The sequence below is a fragment of the Lontra canadensis genome, unplaced genomic scaffold (assembly GCF_010015895.1).
Source record: "Lontra canadensis isolate GAN:19392208 unplaced genomic scaffold, GSC_riverotter_1.0 scaffold22, whole genome shotgun sequence".
Taxonomy (NCBI): Eukaryota; Metazoa; Chordata; class Mammalia; order Carnivora; family Mustelidae; genus Lontra; species Lontra canadensis.
The window spans coordinates 11,457,535-11,472,080 of NW_022631016.1; the positions used below are offsets into that span (position 1 = coordinate 11,457,535).

Genomic DNA, 14,546 nt, shown 5'->3' on the forward strand with positions numbered 1-14,546 from the left:
AAGAAAAAATGAACTCCATCCTTTATGTTCATGAGCAGATGTGATGACAGACTGCTGCAGGCTGCTGTGATATTCCTGGATTGTCTCTTCTAGACTTACGCTTCCAATCGAGCTGTCCGGGCACCTACCTGCCATTTGGACATGACCACTGACCTCGCGTCTCCTTCCCCAATCTAGTGATTTCCACATCGGTCCTGGATTGAAAGGAAAAGCTTCTCCCCATGGATGGGCAGCCTATAGCTCTGTGATCTATTAACCAATCATGTTTATCCTTAATGTTGTGTTGGGGGGTGCAGGGCAGGGTGGGGTGAGACCAAATTGTGAAAAAAGGGCATTTCGATACAAGGAAAGTAAAAAACCAACGACGTGTGAATAGTTGCTGTGTTTTGGGAAGTCGTCCAAGCAAGATTTTAAGGGAGGAGGTACTGGGTGTTTTTGGTTTTGTTTTGAATTCAGTTGTACAATGAGTAACAAACTAATTAGAAGGAAGTGTGTATAAATTTAGCACCACATTTAAAGGCCAGAAGTAACTTGGAGGCGAATTTCCTGTGTGATGCCAATTTAATGTTTTTCTAAACTTATATGTTTTAAATGATGAGAAAATTACGGCAAAAATGAAAACATATGTACTGTCCCTTTCTGATTTTTTTAAAAAAATTTTATTTAAGCCCAAATGCAAGGCTCAAACCCCACAATTCTGAGTTCAAGACCCAGTTGAGATCAAGAGTTGAAGGCTTAACTGACTGAGCTACGTAGGCACCCTGTCCCTTTCTGGTTTTAGAATATATTTCTCACTTAAATTTTGACCATATGTGTCCATACATGTGTATGAATACCAGTATAAGACTGACTGACTTATTGAGGCAAAATGTACATAACATAAAATTTACCAATTTAATCATCTTTAAATGTACAGTTCAGTGACATTAAAGACATTCACACTGTTTTGTTACCAGCATCAACATCCATCCTCATAACTTTTTTTATCTTCAAGATAGACTCTTTTCGGGACGCCTGGGTGGCTCAGTTGTTAAGCGTCTGCCTTCGGCTCAGGTCATGATCCCAGGGTTCTGGGATCAAGCCCCGCCTTGGGCTCCCTGGTAGGCAGGGAGTCTGCTTCCCCCCTGTCCCAGTCCCCCTGCTTGTGTTCCCTCTCTTGCTGTGTCACTCTCTGTCAAACAAATAAATAAATAAAGTCTTTAAAAAACAAAAAAAGACAGAGATTTTTGATAGGGGACAAGTTTAATTCCGCCATCTGGCACTTGGACTTCTTCTAATTCTCACATTCTTTATATCAGGTCATTCTCATCTCGGTGTACTCTCCAGACTTACATGCAGAAATCCAATGTGAAGGAGGTTTAGGGGACCAAATGGGTCAGGCAGATCCTATTCTACTTCATCTCCAAAGTAAAGAAATAATTAGAGGTGAATTCTGGTTTCATCCTGGGAACACCGTCAGTTAAAAGGTCCCCAGGAAACTGTATTAATTCTGGGCCACCCTGGTGACTTGCATTTCTTGGATTGTGGGGTTTCATAGTCTTGAACCAAAGTCATTTCCACCAAGAGGGGAAGCCACAGAGCCTTCTCTAGGGGAGACCCCAGACCAACCAGTGTAGGATCTGCCCCGCCTCAGGGAGGGAAGAGCAGCCCAAATCAAGGGGAATTCACGTTAATTCTCCAAGGATTTGCCTGCAAAAGAATTGTTGTGAAAATAATTATTGTTCTATATCAGGTGACTTTCTCATATTTTAGTGGGATCAAAGAAACAGACCATTTTAATTCTGTCCAAGCTAATCTTAGAGAAGAAAAAAAATCTGACTTCTGAGTACCCTGGAAATGTTGGGAATTCCATATTAAAGAAGGTAAATTTTGGGGTGCCTGGGTGGCTCAGTCATTAAGCGTCTGCCTTGGGTTCAGGTCATGATCCCAAGGGTCCTGGGATTGAGCCCCGCATCAGGCTCCCTGCTTGGTGGAAAGCCTGCTTCTCCCTCTCCCACTCCCCCTGCTTGTGTTCCCTCTCTCTCTGTGTTTATCTCTGTCAAATAAATAAATAAAATCTTTTTTAAAAAAAAGAAGGTAAATTTTTGAACTGATACCTAAGCTGATATGTGAAAACCTATACAAATAAGAATATAGAAATGACTAATTGAGAATTAGTGCCAGCGAGTTCCTCAGATGGTATGATTGTCCTCACAAGAATGTGCTTCACACTGCTTAAGACTACCTACTGTGGGGGCGCCTGGGTGGCTCAGTGGGTTAAAGCCTCTGCTTTCGGCTCAGGTCGTGATCCCAGCGTCCTGGGATCGAGCCCCGCATCGGGCTCTCTGCTCAGTGGGGAGCCTGCTTCCCCCCTCTCTCTCTCTCTGTCTACCTATGATCTCTCTCTGTCAAATAAATAAATAAATAAAATCTTTAAAAAAAAAAGACTACCTACTGTGTAAAACATAAAAATAGCCATGCATATTTTCATGGATCTAAAACTTCAACAGTCTACTGGATTACTTGTCATTTAGTCAGCTATCGTTTCATTACCTGAGTACTGACTGTATTTAGGCATACTTTTCTCCACAGACATTCAGTTTCCTTCAAGTCCTATTTTCTTCACAAGGATCGTTTTGTAGTCAGACACAAAATTAAGTGAGTCCAAATTGTGCAATCACTTTTATGTTACTTGTTCAAAACAGTTGGGTCTTCCCTGAATTCACTTTGGTTTTAATCCCATCCTATCCTATAGGCTGAGGACTGGAAAGCTTATGGGGATTACGTTTATGTTTAATATCAACATGGGTTTGTAAGTAATGGAAAACCACTGACTCCCATAGCGGACAGCCCCTGGACCAAGGTGCTCTGTGGAACAGCCAAAGGCGGGTGCCTTGTGTCCGCGCTTGAAGGTCACAGACACCGTGGAATGGAGAGCGCTGTTGGAACAAGTGCGGTGCAGACATCTCAGCGGGTGAACCACACCTGGCATTTCAAGTTTCGTCCTGGCTGGTGTCTCTGGAGAAATGCTCTTCTCTGTTTAAAGACCAGCTTTTTGGGGGACGGGGGGGTGCGCCTGGCTGGCTCAATAAGTAGAGCATGTGCCTCTTTCTAGGGTCATGAATTCAAAGCCCCATGTTGGGCATAGAGATTACCTTAAAGATAAGTAAATAAATGAATAATAAGTAAACACTGAACTTTCCGTATATAATTGATCTCTTGGTCTTCACAGTCAATGTCATTGGGGCCTGAGTTGTTCTTTAAGTCATTTTGCTTCCACCAGCGTCACTTACTTGTGATGATTCTTGGAAACATTAGTCAAGAAGAGTTCCTAAGATTAAAAAAAAAAAAGCGGGGAGTGGGAGGTTGGGGGAACCAGGTGGTGGGTATTAGGGCACAGATTGCATGGAGCACTGGGTGTGGCGCAAAAACAATGAATACTGTTACGCTGAAAAGAAATAAAAAATTTTTAAAAAATGCTTGCTGTAAGTATTTCCAGCTTTGTCTAGACAGGCTGTAAAACCCATCTGCACCGGGAGCTTATTTAAACCAGGAATGGGTTCCAAGAAGCATTCCTAAGTACGAAATATTTTTTTTTCCATTGAAATCGTTTGTTATTTGTAAATAAAGATTTTTTTTTTTGCCCCTAACTTATAAAGCCTCACATGGAATATTTAGATGGAACCAAATAGAGCTCGGTGGTTTAAAACTAGGTGTGAGTGTAGCATTTTACAGTTTTGTTCACCCTGGAGTTTGAAAAGGGGGCAGGAGGGTCAAATCGGCGATGCAAAGATGCTACGTGCACACAGCTTTACCCCATCGCACCTAACCAGCGGTCAACAAATTTACCAGAACACAAAAGCCTGAGACTTTCCTGGCTTCATTTCCTGTTATCACAGCCACCCCCCAGGACAAATCTGGGAAACAGCTTGGGAACTGCTTCACGCACCCATCAACATGTGCACGAATTTTCTCTGGGTGCTGGCTTCTCTGCTGGACTGAGCTCCGTGGAAATGCCCTCGGGGCCAGGTGAAGAGAAGCAGCTGGTGTAAAGTGACCGACAGTCGGAGCAAAGACCAGAAATGTTGCTTGAATGTTCTGGAACTTTCACTGTGTGACTCCAAGTAGACACATTGATGACTCCTTTAAATGAAAAAGGAGCAGAGATGAGCTGATGAATGCTGAAAATGGTGTTATATTCCTATCATTGTAGGTAAATGGGAGGGATAAATGTATGTCTCTCATCAGAAGTGACCTTTGGCTACCATTTAACATGCTAGATAGATGAAAAGAAACCTCATCCTGGTGGATGTGTGAGCCACGTTTAATGCATTAGTCAGCGGCAGGTAAATGAGAAATTAATGCTTCCACTTGGTTTAAATTTCACAAGGTAATAATGGAACACTTGGACCTGTTGTGAGACCAGTTATACATAATAGTTGCTTTTTTGGCTGTCCCTCCCGCAGGTCTTTACAAGTGCAGGTGAATGGAAAGATACTCGACGTACCGTGCAAGAAAAGGAAACCCTGCACAACTCTTGTTCTAGAGCAGGAAGGAAAGTGGCTTTTTCCCTTTGAAAATGGTGCCAGAGCTGTCCTTTTAAAAGTATTCATGGTGAGGGACAAGTTCTCAAATTTTTCGATGCTCTGCAGACTGCCACTTTTGTAGAAATATAGTAAAAATGTTACACTGAGATCAAGTTGCTGTCAAAGAAGTTTCTCAGTCCTTCCTCTCAACGTCTGCGTTACTGCAGGCTGGCGACGGAGGGTTCACGGTGTGATGCTGGTCTCAAGAATGTACTTTAATAGCGCTGAAATAGGAGTTTCAGGCAAGAATCAATAGATTCTGATGCTATTTATCTGGGAGTTTGGAATTTTGCATTTGTGCATTTGTGTTGTAGTTTTGTGGGTTTTTGCCGTGACTTGTCTAACCGAGATGCTGTGTGGAGTCGCGCCGTGTGTGCCTCGCTCCGGGCACCTATGGGAAGGGATGTGGGTCTTGTATCGTTGTGAAGAGAACAGTCCTCACACAAATACCAAATGAATTCCCCATTGAAAGCAGAAGACAGCTAAGCACAGCTGTTACTACTTAAAGAAGCAAAGACTCTAATAGCGTATTTCTCCCTTAAATTTCTTTTTATTGATCCAGGACTTAAAAAGAGCACGTTTTTAGACGTCCTGGGGAGAGATGCTTCCTGGTTATTGATAACCTGGCATACTCATCAGGTCAGGGTGACCTATGGAATGACCACAGAGGACATTAGAGGTCAAACCCAGCTTTGCTAACATTGTATCTCTAGTGAGCTTAAAATTAACCAAGGACACTGACTGGACCCAGAAACAGGTTTTTAAATAAATGATGGCTCTATGAAGAATGTTATGAAGTGGGGGTCATGGACTTCTAAAAAGGAACAGAACCTTAAGGGACCCGGGGAATACACGTGCCACCTTCCATGCCTTTGGACGGAGCCTGACCTCAGCCTGGACTCTGCCGAGCCTCCGTGCGGGTTCCAGGTTGGAGACAGCGATGCAGGGTCAGGCTGGTGTGGCCCACGGGAAGCAAGAGGGCAGGGGGCCTGGTGGCAAGTGAGACTGGGGGGCGTAATTAAATAACAGGTGTTTCCACCAGACTGTGTTAACCCGATCCCCCCATTATACCTCGTTTCTGATGGTCTTCCCAGCTCCACAAGACCACCGGTCTCCGTGGTCTGTGCAGGACTCATATATTGGGGGGGGGGTGCAGAAGAGGGGTCACAGGCTAAATTTCTGCAATAAGGAAGAACTTTGGACAAATCCATCAATTCCAGTCCTGTGTGGGCTTTATTGTGAATGAGAAACGGTTAGGAGCTTCAGCGGCTGCTGTACAATTAGTAGGAAATATTGCCTGAGTCTTGTCAGGAATGCCAGAAATAGGAGCTCCTGACATACTCCAGGCTCCGTTCCTGCAGCGTGGGTTGTGATGACAGAAGCCCACGTAAGTGAGTTGGATAGGGAGAATCCCACAGAGCACAAGGCAGGACGGGACAGCCTGTTCCTGGGAAGTTGCTTGGGCCCCAGAGAGCCAAGAATTAAGGTTTGCAGCTGTGTCTCTCGTGGTTCATATGAGAGATGGTCTCATCGCTCATGATTTCAGGGCCTTACCGCACACGTTTTCTCTCTTTCTCCCTGCCCCACTCAGTCTGTCTCCACCTCTGTCTCCCAGTCTTCCTCCTCCTGGCACAGGAGGCTGCTCCTACCACCGAAGGAAACTGCAAGGTAGTCCATCAGTTCAAACTCCCAAAGAAGCCGATTGGCTCAGCCCACGCATGGCCTTGAACCACACGCCCCACGCTGTCCAATCATCTGTGGCCAGCGTGGGAGGCCAGCGTGTCTCTAGCGAGTGTTCAAAATTTCTGGGAAGCAGTCATGAGCAACGTGTGCCTTGAACCGTATCTATCATATGTGGAGATTTTCATAGCTCAGGGTCATGCATGAGTGACCTTCAGCGGTGGAAGAACTAGCTCAGATCACCATACAATTAAGGTTAGTAATCTCATCAGTGAGCATCCTCACTGATAAAAATGTTTGTGAGCTCACTGGAGAGGAGCAAAGACAATTGGGTGGCACCAAGGTGGCAGGGTGCCCATCAGGCAAGGTTGCCCTCCTGAAGTAGTCTTCTCGGTGGCCAGCGTGGAAGATAAAAAGAAGAAAACGTTGCAGGTGCCCAGAGTAATTACCTTCAGGTGCAGGTTTCTTGCTGCTGATCTGCTTAAATAGATAAGATACACGTGGGGTATTTTTAAAGTGCAGACCAGGGTCGCCTGGGTGGCTCCGTTGGTTGGGACTCTGACTCTTGATTTTGGCTCAGGTCGTGATCTCGGGTCCTCGGAATAAGCCTTGGGTGGGGCTCTGTGCTCAGAGCAGGTCCGCTTGAGATTCTCTCCTTCTCCCCTACCTCCCCACTCCCACTCTCTCTGTCTCTCAAATAAATAAACAAATCTTAAAAAACAAAACAAAACAAAGTCCTGTGAACTTTCCTGCAGTGTTTTGATGTGAATGGATTACAGGCCCTCCAAACCTTCCCTGGGTGCATTTTCAGCAACCCTTCTAGTCTGCAGTGGGTTAGCGCCGTAAAGCATTCTGGCTCAGCACTTCAACTTCATGTTGCAAAGGTTGGATTTGGCATTGTCTACTTCCTCCAGGTTCCATGACGACTTCCTTAATTTGTTATTCTCTTTGTGCCACGGGTAGGAAATTTCCATGGTAGTGGAAGTTGTCTCCCCCACTCTGAAGTGTAAGCCTGAAGGTCAAATCTGGTTGCCTGGAACCTCATGCACAGAATTCCCAGTGGCTCTATCAAAAGTTCATTTTGTGTTTACTGTAATGAAATATTGTTTCCCCATGCCTATTATGACTTCTACAGGATATTATGTTTGTTAAGACACAGCCTGGGGCCAGGAAACAGAGTACTCAGACCCTCAGAAGTGTAAACCTGGTGATGGTTCTCATTGGTCAGATTGCATTTGTGGTTTTCTAGCCATTAAGTAAATAAAAACAGTGGGAAAACTTTGGAGGACCTCGTGGTGGATATCAGAAAAGATAGTTTGGTATTGTAAATGGGTAATCCACTAAATTTATTTCTGGACCAGTCTGTATTGGACACATTAAACTTATCTGCATTTCAAAGATTAACAATACTGCTAAACTAAGCCAAGGGCAGTTTTGGCTTAAAGAAAGCCATGTGCTTCTGCAAGTACATATACTAAAACTGGAGCAATGTAGAGATTAGTGTGGCCCCTGCATGAGGTTGACATGCAAATTCCTGAAATGTTCCGTATTTTTATATAGTCAATAATATTTTAATAATGTTGTATGCTGAATGATGGTAACTACACTTATTGTGGTGAATGTTGGGTAATGTGTAGAATTGTTGAATCACTATGTTGTACACCTGAAACTAATACAACATTGTATGTCAAATACACGTCAATAATAAAAACTAAAATAAATACAGAGAAGAGGAAATATTTCTTACAAGTTAATGATCATCAAGACCTAATGAAACGTATAAATATGCTGAACAGTGCTATGAAAGTCACAATAACAAAAGCAGTCAGACTTAAAGCTTTATCCCAATGACCTCAGTCACCAAGTTGACTATCCATGTGGGAAGAAGCAAGTACCATATAAAAAGGATATTACTGGTGCTGTACCCATAGTTACTTATTGTTTACCCAGAGGTCCTTACTCCAGCGCAGGAAAAATAAGTAAATAAATAAATATGATGAAATAGTTTCAAATGGTTCCAAACCATCTTCCCTACTATACTCCAAACCACCTCCAGATAATGAGACTTTCAATGTCAGTTTTTATGTTGAACGAGAGGCAGTCATAAAAAGTGTTTTCAAATGGATGAAACAAAATATTCTTCAAGTATTAATTGGAATAGAATCTCTCTGCATAAAACCATTTAAAGAGGTTTATAAAGTTTAGGAATGTAAGCAAAGACCCATGATGAGGGACAACCTCTTCAAAATTGTAATCCTACCTCTAGGTTCCTATTTGTAGATTGATGGTCCTAAGGAGATGCACAGTTAGATTAACACAATCTTCAGTACCACTGTATACCAACAGAGAACAGGAGGTTCAGCATTATCTATGTGGCCAGCCAGAAAGCTACTGAATCCTTGCATACAGAGAGAATCAATTGTCACATTGAATTCCTGACCTTGTGATTGATGATTGACTGTCTGACAGCCACTTTTCTTTACAAGAGCATTCTGTTTCACAGCATACAGCCACATGTTTGGTCCTTCAGTGCACCTGCAGCCAACCTCACATTCTGTGTTCCCTCCCAAAACTCTTTGGTCTCAAACTTTTCCATAGGGGAGTGAGGATTTTGTGAATTTCTTCTGAAGGTCAAGCCAAGGATCTTCCAACTTTATGATTTCAAGAGAATCACATTCCAAATGGACTACTTAAGAAACCCAGAGGGTCACACCTTAGTAGTAGGGTTAAACTAGCTCAGAATAGAGGCTACTGCTGACCTACTCTTAAACAGCTTTTCAAAAGCCATGAAAGGATCAAACCCATCTGATCTTCCAGTGGCTTAACTGCTTCCAGAACAAAGCTAATGCTCTTTAAAGAGAGATAGCAAAGTTCAGATACTTAATAATCTAATAACTCATTATTCAGTATCCAATTAAAAAATTCCTACATATGCCAAGAATCAGGAAAATGGGACCCATAACCAGGAGAAAAAAAAGTCAATAGTCAATAGAGAAAGATCCATCAATGACAGAGGTGGTGGAATTAGTACACAAAACTTTGAATTATCTATTATAAATGGACTCAACATATTTTTTTAAAAAGTATTTTATTTATTTATTTGACAGAGAGGGAGAGAGAGAAGTAGAGAGAGAGAGCATAAGCAGGAGCAGTGGCCGGCAGAGGAGCGAGGGAGAAGCAGGCTCCCCAGTGAGCTGAGAGCCTGACACAGGGCTTGATCCCAGCACCCTGCGATCATGACCTGAGCTGAAGGCAGACACTTAACTGACTGTAGACTCAATATATTTAATAATCTTTAATGGGAATAGAATGGAGAGAGAATGAAGATACAAAAAGAACCAAGTGGAATTTATAGAGATAAAAATTAAATTTGTGAAGTGAAAAAAAAATTACACTGGACAGGATTAACTGCAGCTGAGACACAGAAAGAGAAAGGACCAGCAAACTTGAAGATGAGGCAATACAAACAGTTCAATCTAAAACATAGAAAAAAAAAGATGGAAAAAATAAGGCTTCGGTGACCTGAGGACAATATCAAGTGGTTTATTGTATGTGTAATTGGAATCCCAGAAAACTGTAATTTAGTGGGAGGGGAGGAGAGGGAGACAGAAAAATAACTGAAGAAATAATGGCTGAAAAAATTCCAAATTTAATAAAAGCAATGAACCTATAGATCTACAAACCTTAATGAATCCCAAGGAGGATAAACATGCACAGAAAATCACATCAAAGCACATTACAATTAAATTGCTGAAAAACAGTGATAAAGAGAAAATCTTAAATACAGCCAGAGAAACAAGGCATATGATGTACAGGGGAACAAAGATAAGAATGAAAGCAGATTTCTATTCAGAAATGATGCAAGTCAGAATACAATGGTATGGCATTTTTAAATTGCAGAATGAAAAAATAAGGTACTGTCAACATAGGGTTCTATATCCAGCAAAAATCTCCTTTACTATATCCAATTCGGCTGGCTCAGTCAGAAGAACATGCAACTCTTGATCTTGGGGTCGTGATTTCAAGCCCCACATGGGGTGTAGATTATTTAAATAAATAAAACGTTAAAATAAAATGTTCAACTTACAGTGAAATAAAGGCTTTTTAAGACAAACAAAAGCTGAGAGACTTTGTAATTGAACATCAATGAAATAATGTTAAAGGAAATTATTTAGGCGGAAGAAAAATAAAATCAGGTGAAAACTTGGATCTACACAGGGAATGAAGAACACAAAAAGTGGTAAATATGTGGGCAAATATGAAAGTATTTTATTTTCATAAGAAAATTTAACTATGTAAAGCAAAGATAACATGTTGTTGGATTCATAACTTACACAGAAGCAAAATGTATGACAACAGTAGCACAAAGGATGGAAGGGGAAATGGAAGTATACTGTTATAAGGTTATTACAGTATAATAGAACATTCAACTATTATTTAGAGTAGACTGGGTAAGCTAAGGAGATATGTCATAAACATTAGCACAGCCACTAAAAACTAAAATGTATAAGTATAGCTAATAAACCAATAGTAGGAAATAGGGGGATAAATAAACAGAGAACAGATGGGATGAACAGCGAACAAACAGCAAAGGACAGACAGGCAAGTTGGGGAAATTGTTAAGGAAAAGCATCAAACTGTTGAGAATAATGTGTACCATAAGAGAAGAACAGTGATCTATCAGATGGGCTTATAGTTGAAGAAAACAATAATCACAGAAGGAACAGGTAAGGATTAAAGAATCATCAGAGAATAGAATTGGGATGCACTTTCTTTCCTCAGGAAGAGAAGTGTAATTTATAACTTTTGTGTTAATGAACCCCAGGGCTCCTATGGAAATGTACTCTGACCTTTTACACAACATTTTTACTTAAGCCAGAGTAAAGGAGAGGGTGGACATTGAAAGATCAAATGGCTGCCTTCTACTCTTTTCCTTTAAAAAATCAATAATTATTTTTTTTCTTCTTAAGGAAGCTGCATCTGACTTTATGAAATTTCGCAGAGTTAGGCATCATGTACTAGTTATTTTGATATTTAAATATGAGTAAGATTAGTAAATGGCAACCAAAATGGAGCCATTTGAGTAAGAATGGAAAACAGTGAAGCAGAACCATACACATTTGGTTAGATTTTTTTGTAGAGCATTTTATCTACCTAATCCAATGTAGTCATACAGACGAAAACATGAAGTTATGTGATCTGACACAGTTTTGCTGTCCAACCTTTTGTGGAACTTTTCTATATAATTTATTTTGAAGTGTTAAATCTTATAGAATTCCTTTATAACAGTGTTATATGGGGTTCAAATTTACATTCACCCCACAGATAAATTCTGTTATGACAGGATTGATCATATAGAAATATGTGTAGTGGACATGCATCTGGAGTTATGTGCTGAAATTCATCTTTGGATTAAATTTAGAAAGGTAAAGGATTAGATGCATAGCTTTTCATTTATGCATCATCCTTAGAAATGGGCCCATTTCCAGGCCAGATCCAAGATTATGTTTTAGAAATTTGTGCCCATCTGAAGCATGCTTAAGAAGACAGTTCTTGCCATGAAGGCTGTTAACAGAATAATCTGAGTATATCCAGGACAGTAGTCTGGGCTTCTGATGTCATGGGAGACTCTGTGTTCCCAGGAAAAAAAAAAAAATTGCCTGCTAATGCAATGGGATGATGACTTGTTAAAGAATTCAGTAATAAAAGTACCTTTCATGAATACAAGCCATATTGAGTTATTTCACAAATATTGGCTTAGTTTATGGCATGTGTAATAGTTGGTGAGTTTTGGGTAAGGAAATGAAGTAAATAGAAGCTAGTGACTTGTCTAAGAGCTCATGCTGACTGAGTACCAGCACGTAACAATCAATCAATATATCTTGCTACCTGGACTAATGAAGTAGTGCAGCAGAGCTTTCATTTCCTGCTTGAATGCTCATGATATGTATATATAAGGGCAATCATGTCTGCCATAATATAGGACAGTGTTAAAAAGAAGAAAAGCATAATAGAGATGTCACTTTTAGAAAACTTCTGTAGGACCTGGGTAGCCTTTTGAATGGTACCTTTGAAAGCGTAGCCTATGCAGGGGAGCTGTCCCCGGTGCTGAACCTGCCGTAAAGCAAGTACGTCAAAGAATGACTACCAATTTTTCGTACATACTTTTTTCTGGGCTCCTATTACCAATCACAATCCTATTTTTCTTTAAGATTTTATTTATTTATTTGAGAGAGCAACAGCGAGCAAGAAAGACAGAGCATGAGCTGGGGAAGAGGTAGATGGAGAGGGAGAGGCAGACTCCCTACTGAGCAGGGAGCCCAATACAGGACTCCACCCCAGGACCCTGGGATCATGACCTGAGCTGAAGGCCGCCTCTTAACTCACTGAGACACCCAGGTGCCCCACTAATGACAATATTATTAATAAAAATTATATTTATAAAATATTTTCCCATCTTGAACATTTTTAAAACTATTTTTTAGATTACAACCTTGTTGAGTTATTTACACATTAATTTTACATTTTAAAGTGTACAATTCAGCATATTCTAGTATATTCACAAAGTTGTAAAATTATCATCACTATCTAATGTCAAACATTTTATTACTGCAAAAGGAAATTCATCCTCTCAGCCTCCAGCAACTAGAAATCTACTTGCTGTCTCTATAGATTTTCCTGTTCTGGACTTTTCATATAAGTGGAATCATATAATGTGTGACAATTTGTGACTGGCATCTTACTGTAACATCAAATTTTCAAGGATTATTCATGTTTTAATATGTATCAGTACTTTGTTACTTTTTATTGACAGACAATAATCCATTGTATGGCTATGCTACATTTATTGTTTCTAGTTTTTAACTATGCTGCTACAAACATCTGTGTACAAGTTTTTTTGTGTGAACATGGTTTCAATTCTCTTGAATAGGTATCTAGGAGTAGAATTGCTGGGTTATATGATCTTTTCAATATCTTGAGGAACTGCCAAAATGCTTTTCCAAAGTAGATGCAGTATTTTACATCTCCTGCCAGCCATGTATGAATATTCAAATTTCTCTACATCCTTGCCAACATTTGTTATTTTCTGTCTTCTTGATTTTAGTCATCCTAGTAGGATGTGAAATGGTATCGCACTGTGGTTTTTCACTTGTGCTTACATTTCCTTAATGGCTAATGATGCTAAACATCTCCTTATGTACTTATTGGTCATTTGTTATCCTCTCTGGAGAAATGTCTATTCAAATCTTTTGCCCATTTTAAAAAACTTGGGTCATTTTTTATTGTGGAAGTAAAAGAGTTCTTTACATATTCTGGATATGAGTCCCTCATCAAATATACCATTTGCAAATATTTTCTCTCACTCTATGGATTGTCTTGTCATTTTCTTGATGTTGTAAAGGATTATTTTCAACACGGTGGTCCTTCTCTGGTTCTTCTCAGACCTCCCCTCAGCATCTCTACAAAGGTTTGTTAATAGAGTGTAGTAAGAATTCCAAAATCTGAGCTCTTAGTAGCACATTATGAAGCAGGAACTCATTTACAATACACTTGTTGGGAAATATCATATGAAAGAATACTTTTAGTGGTTCTCTGTTAAAAGACTTGTTTGTCAAAGTGGGTGATGCAGAATATGTGACCTCTGTCCCCTGTAGGAGAAGAGGCATGCCTCAAATGCTGTACTTCTCTCATTATACTGACCCTACTGTCCTCTTAATAATACAAACTCTGCTTGAAAATGTTGCCAAGAAAAAAAAAATAAATGGAAACATAGAACCATTTTCCATCCCAACAAAGATTAGGTTCTTATTTTCAAATTCTGTTCTTTGGCAAGAAAATACATTTCTTTTACACAATTGGAGATTAAACTATTTTTTAATTGAAAAATAGTACCTTCTGCAAGTTTTCTGCCCCCCCCCCTTAGTGGAAAGCAGAATAAGAAAAATAATCTAGTAAGTTAACTGAGGTCAGTTTTATTCCCTTGAAAGTTTCAAAATGCAGCATTTATCCAACACCTACATTGAGTTGAAAAAATATCTTCTAACCCTCATAGCCCTGAGCCAAAAATATCTCTCCCCTCTATTGGCAGTTCTCCACTATGGGCTTAATTAAGTTAAGAGAATCTTCTTCCTCCTGCTAAAATCAATAATTGTTGTCCACATAATTGTGGACATAATTGAAGAATCATTCAAACATGTAAAGCTTAATTTGTTCACAGCATAAATTGTATTTATTAATATTTATTTTTAAATGCTTATTTTTTAGGACAGAAATTAGACTGATATAGTAGTTTTATGTACA

The 14,546-nt window shown here is 40.1% G+C and overlaps 1 pseudogene; it reads left to right on the forward strand.

Annotated features, from left to right (window-relative positions):
• The first annotated feature begins 7,698 nt into the window (after positions 1-7,698).
• LOC116870327 lies at positions 7,699-7,799 on the forward strand (annotated as a pseudogene).
• Positions 7,800-14,546: the final 6,747 nt, after the last annotated feature.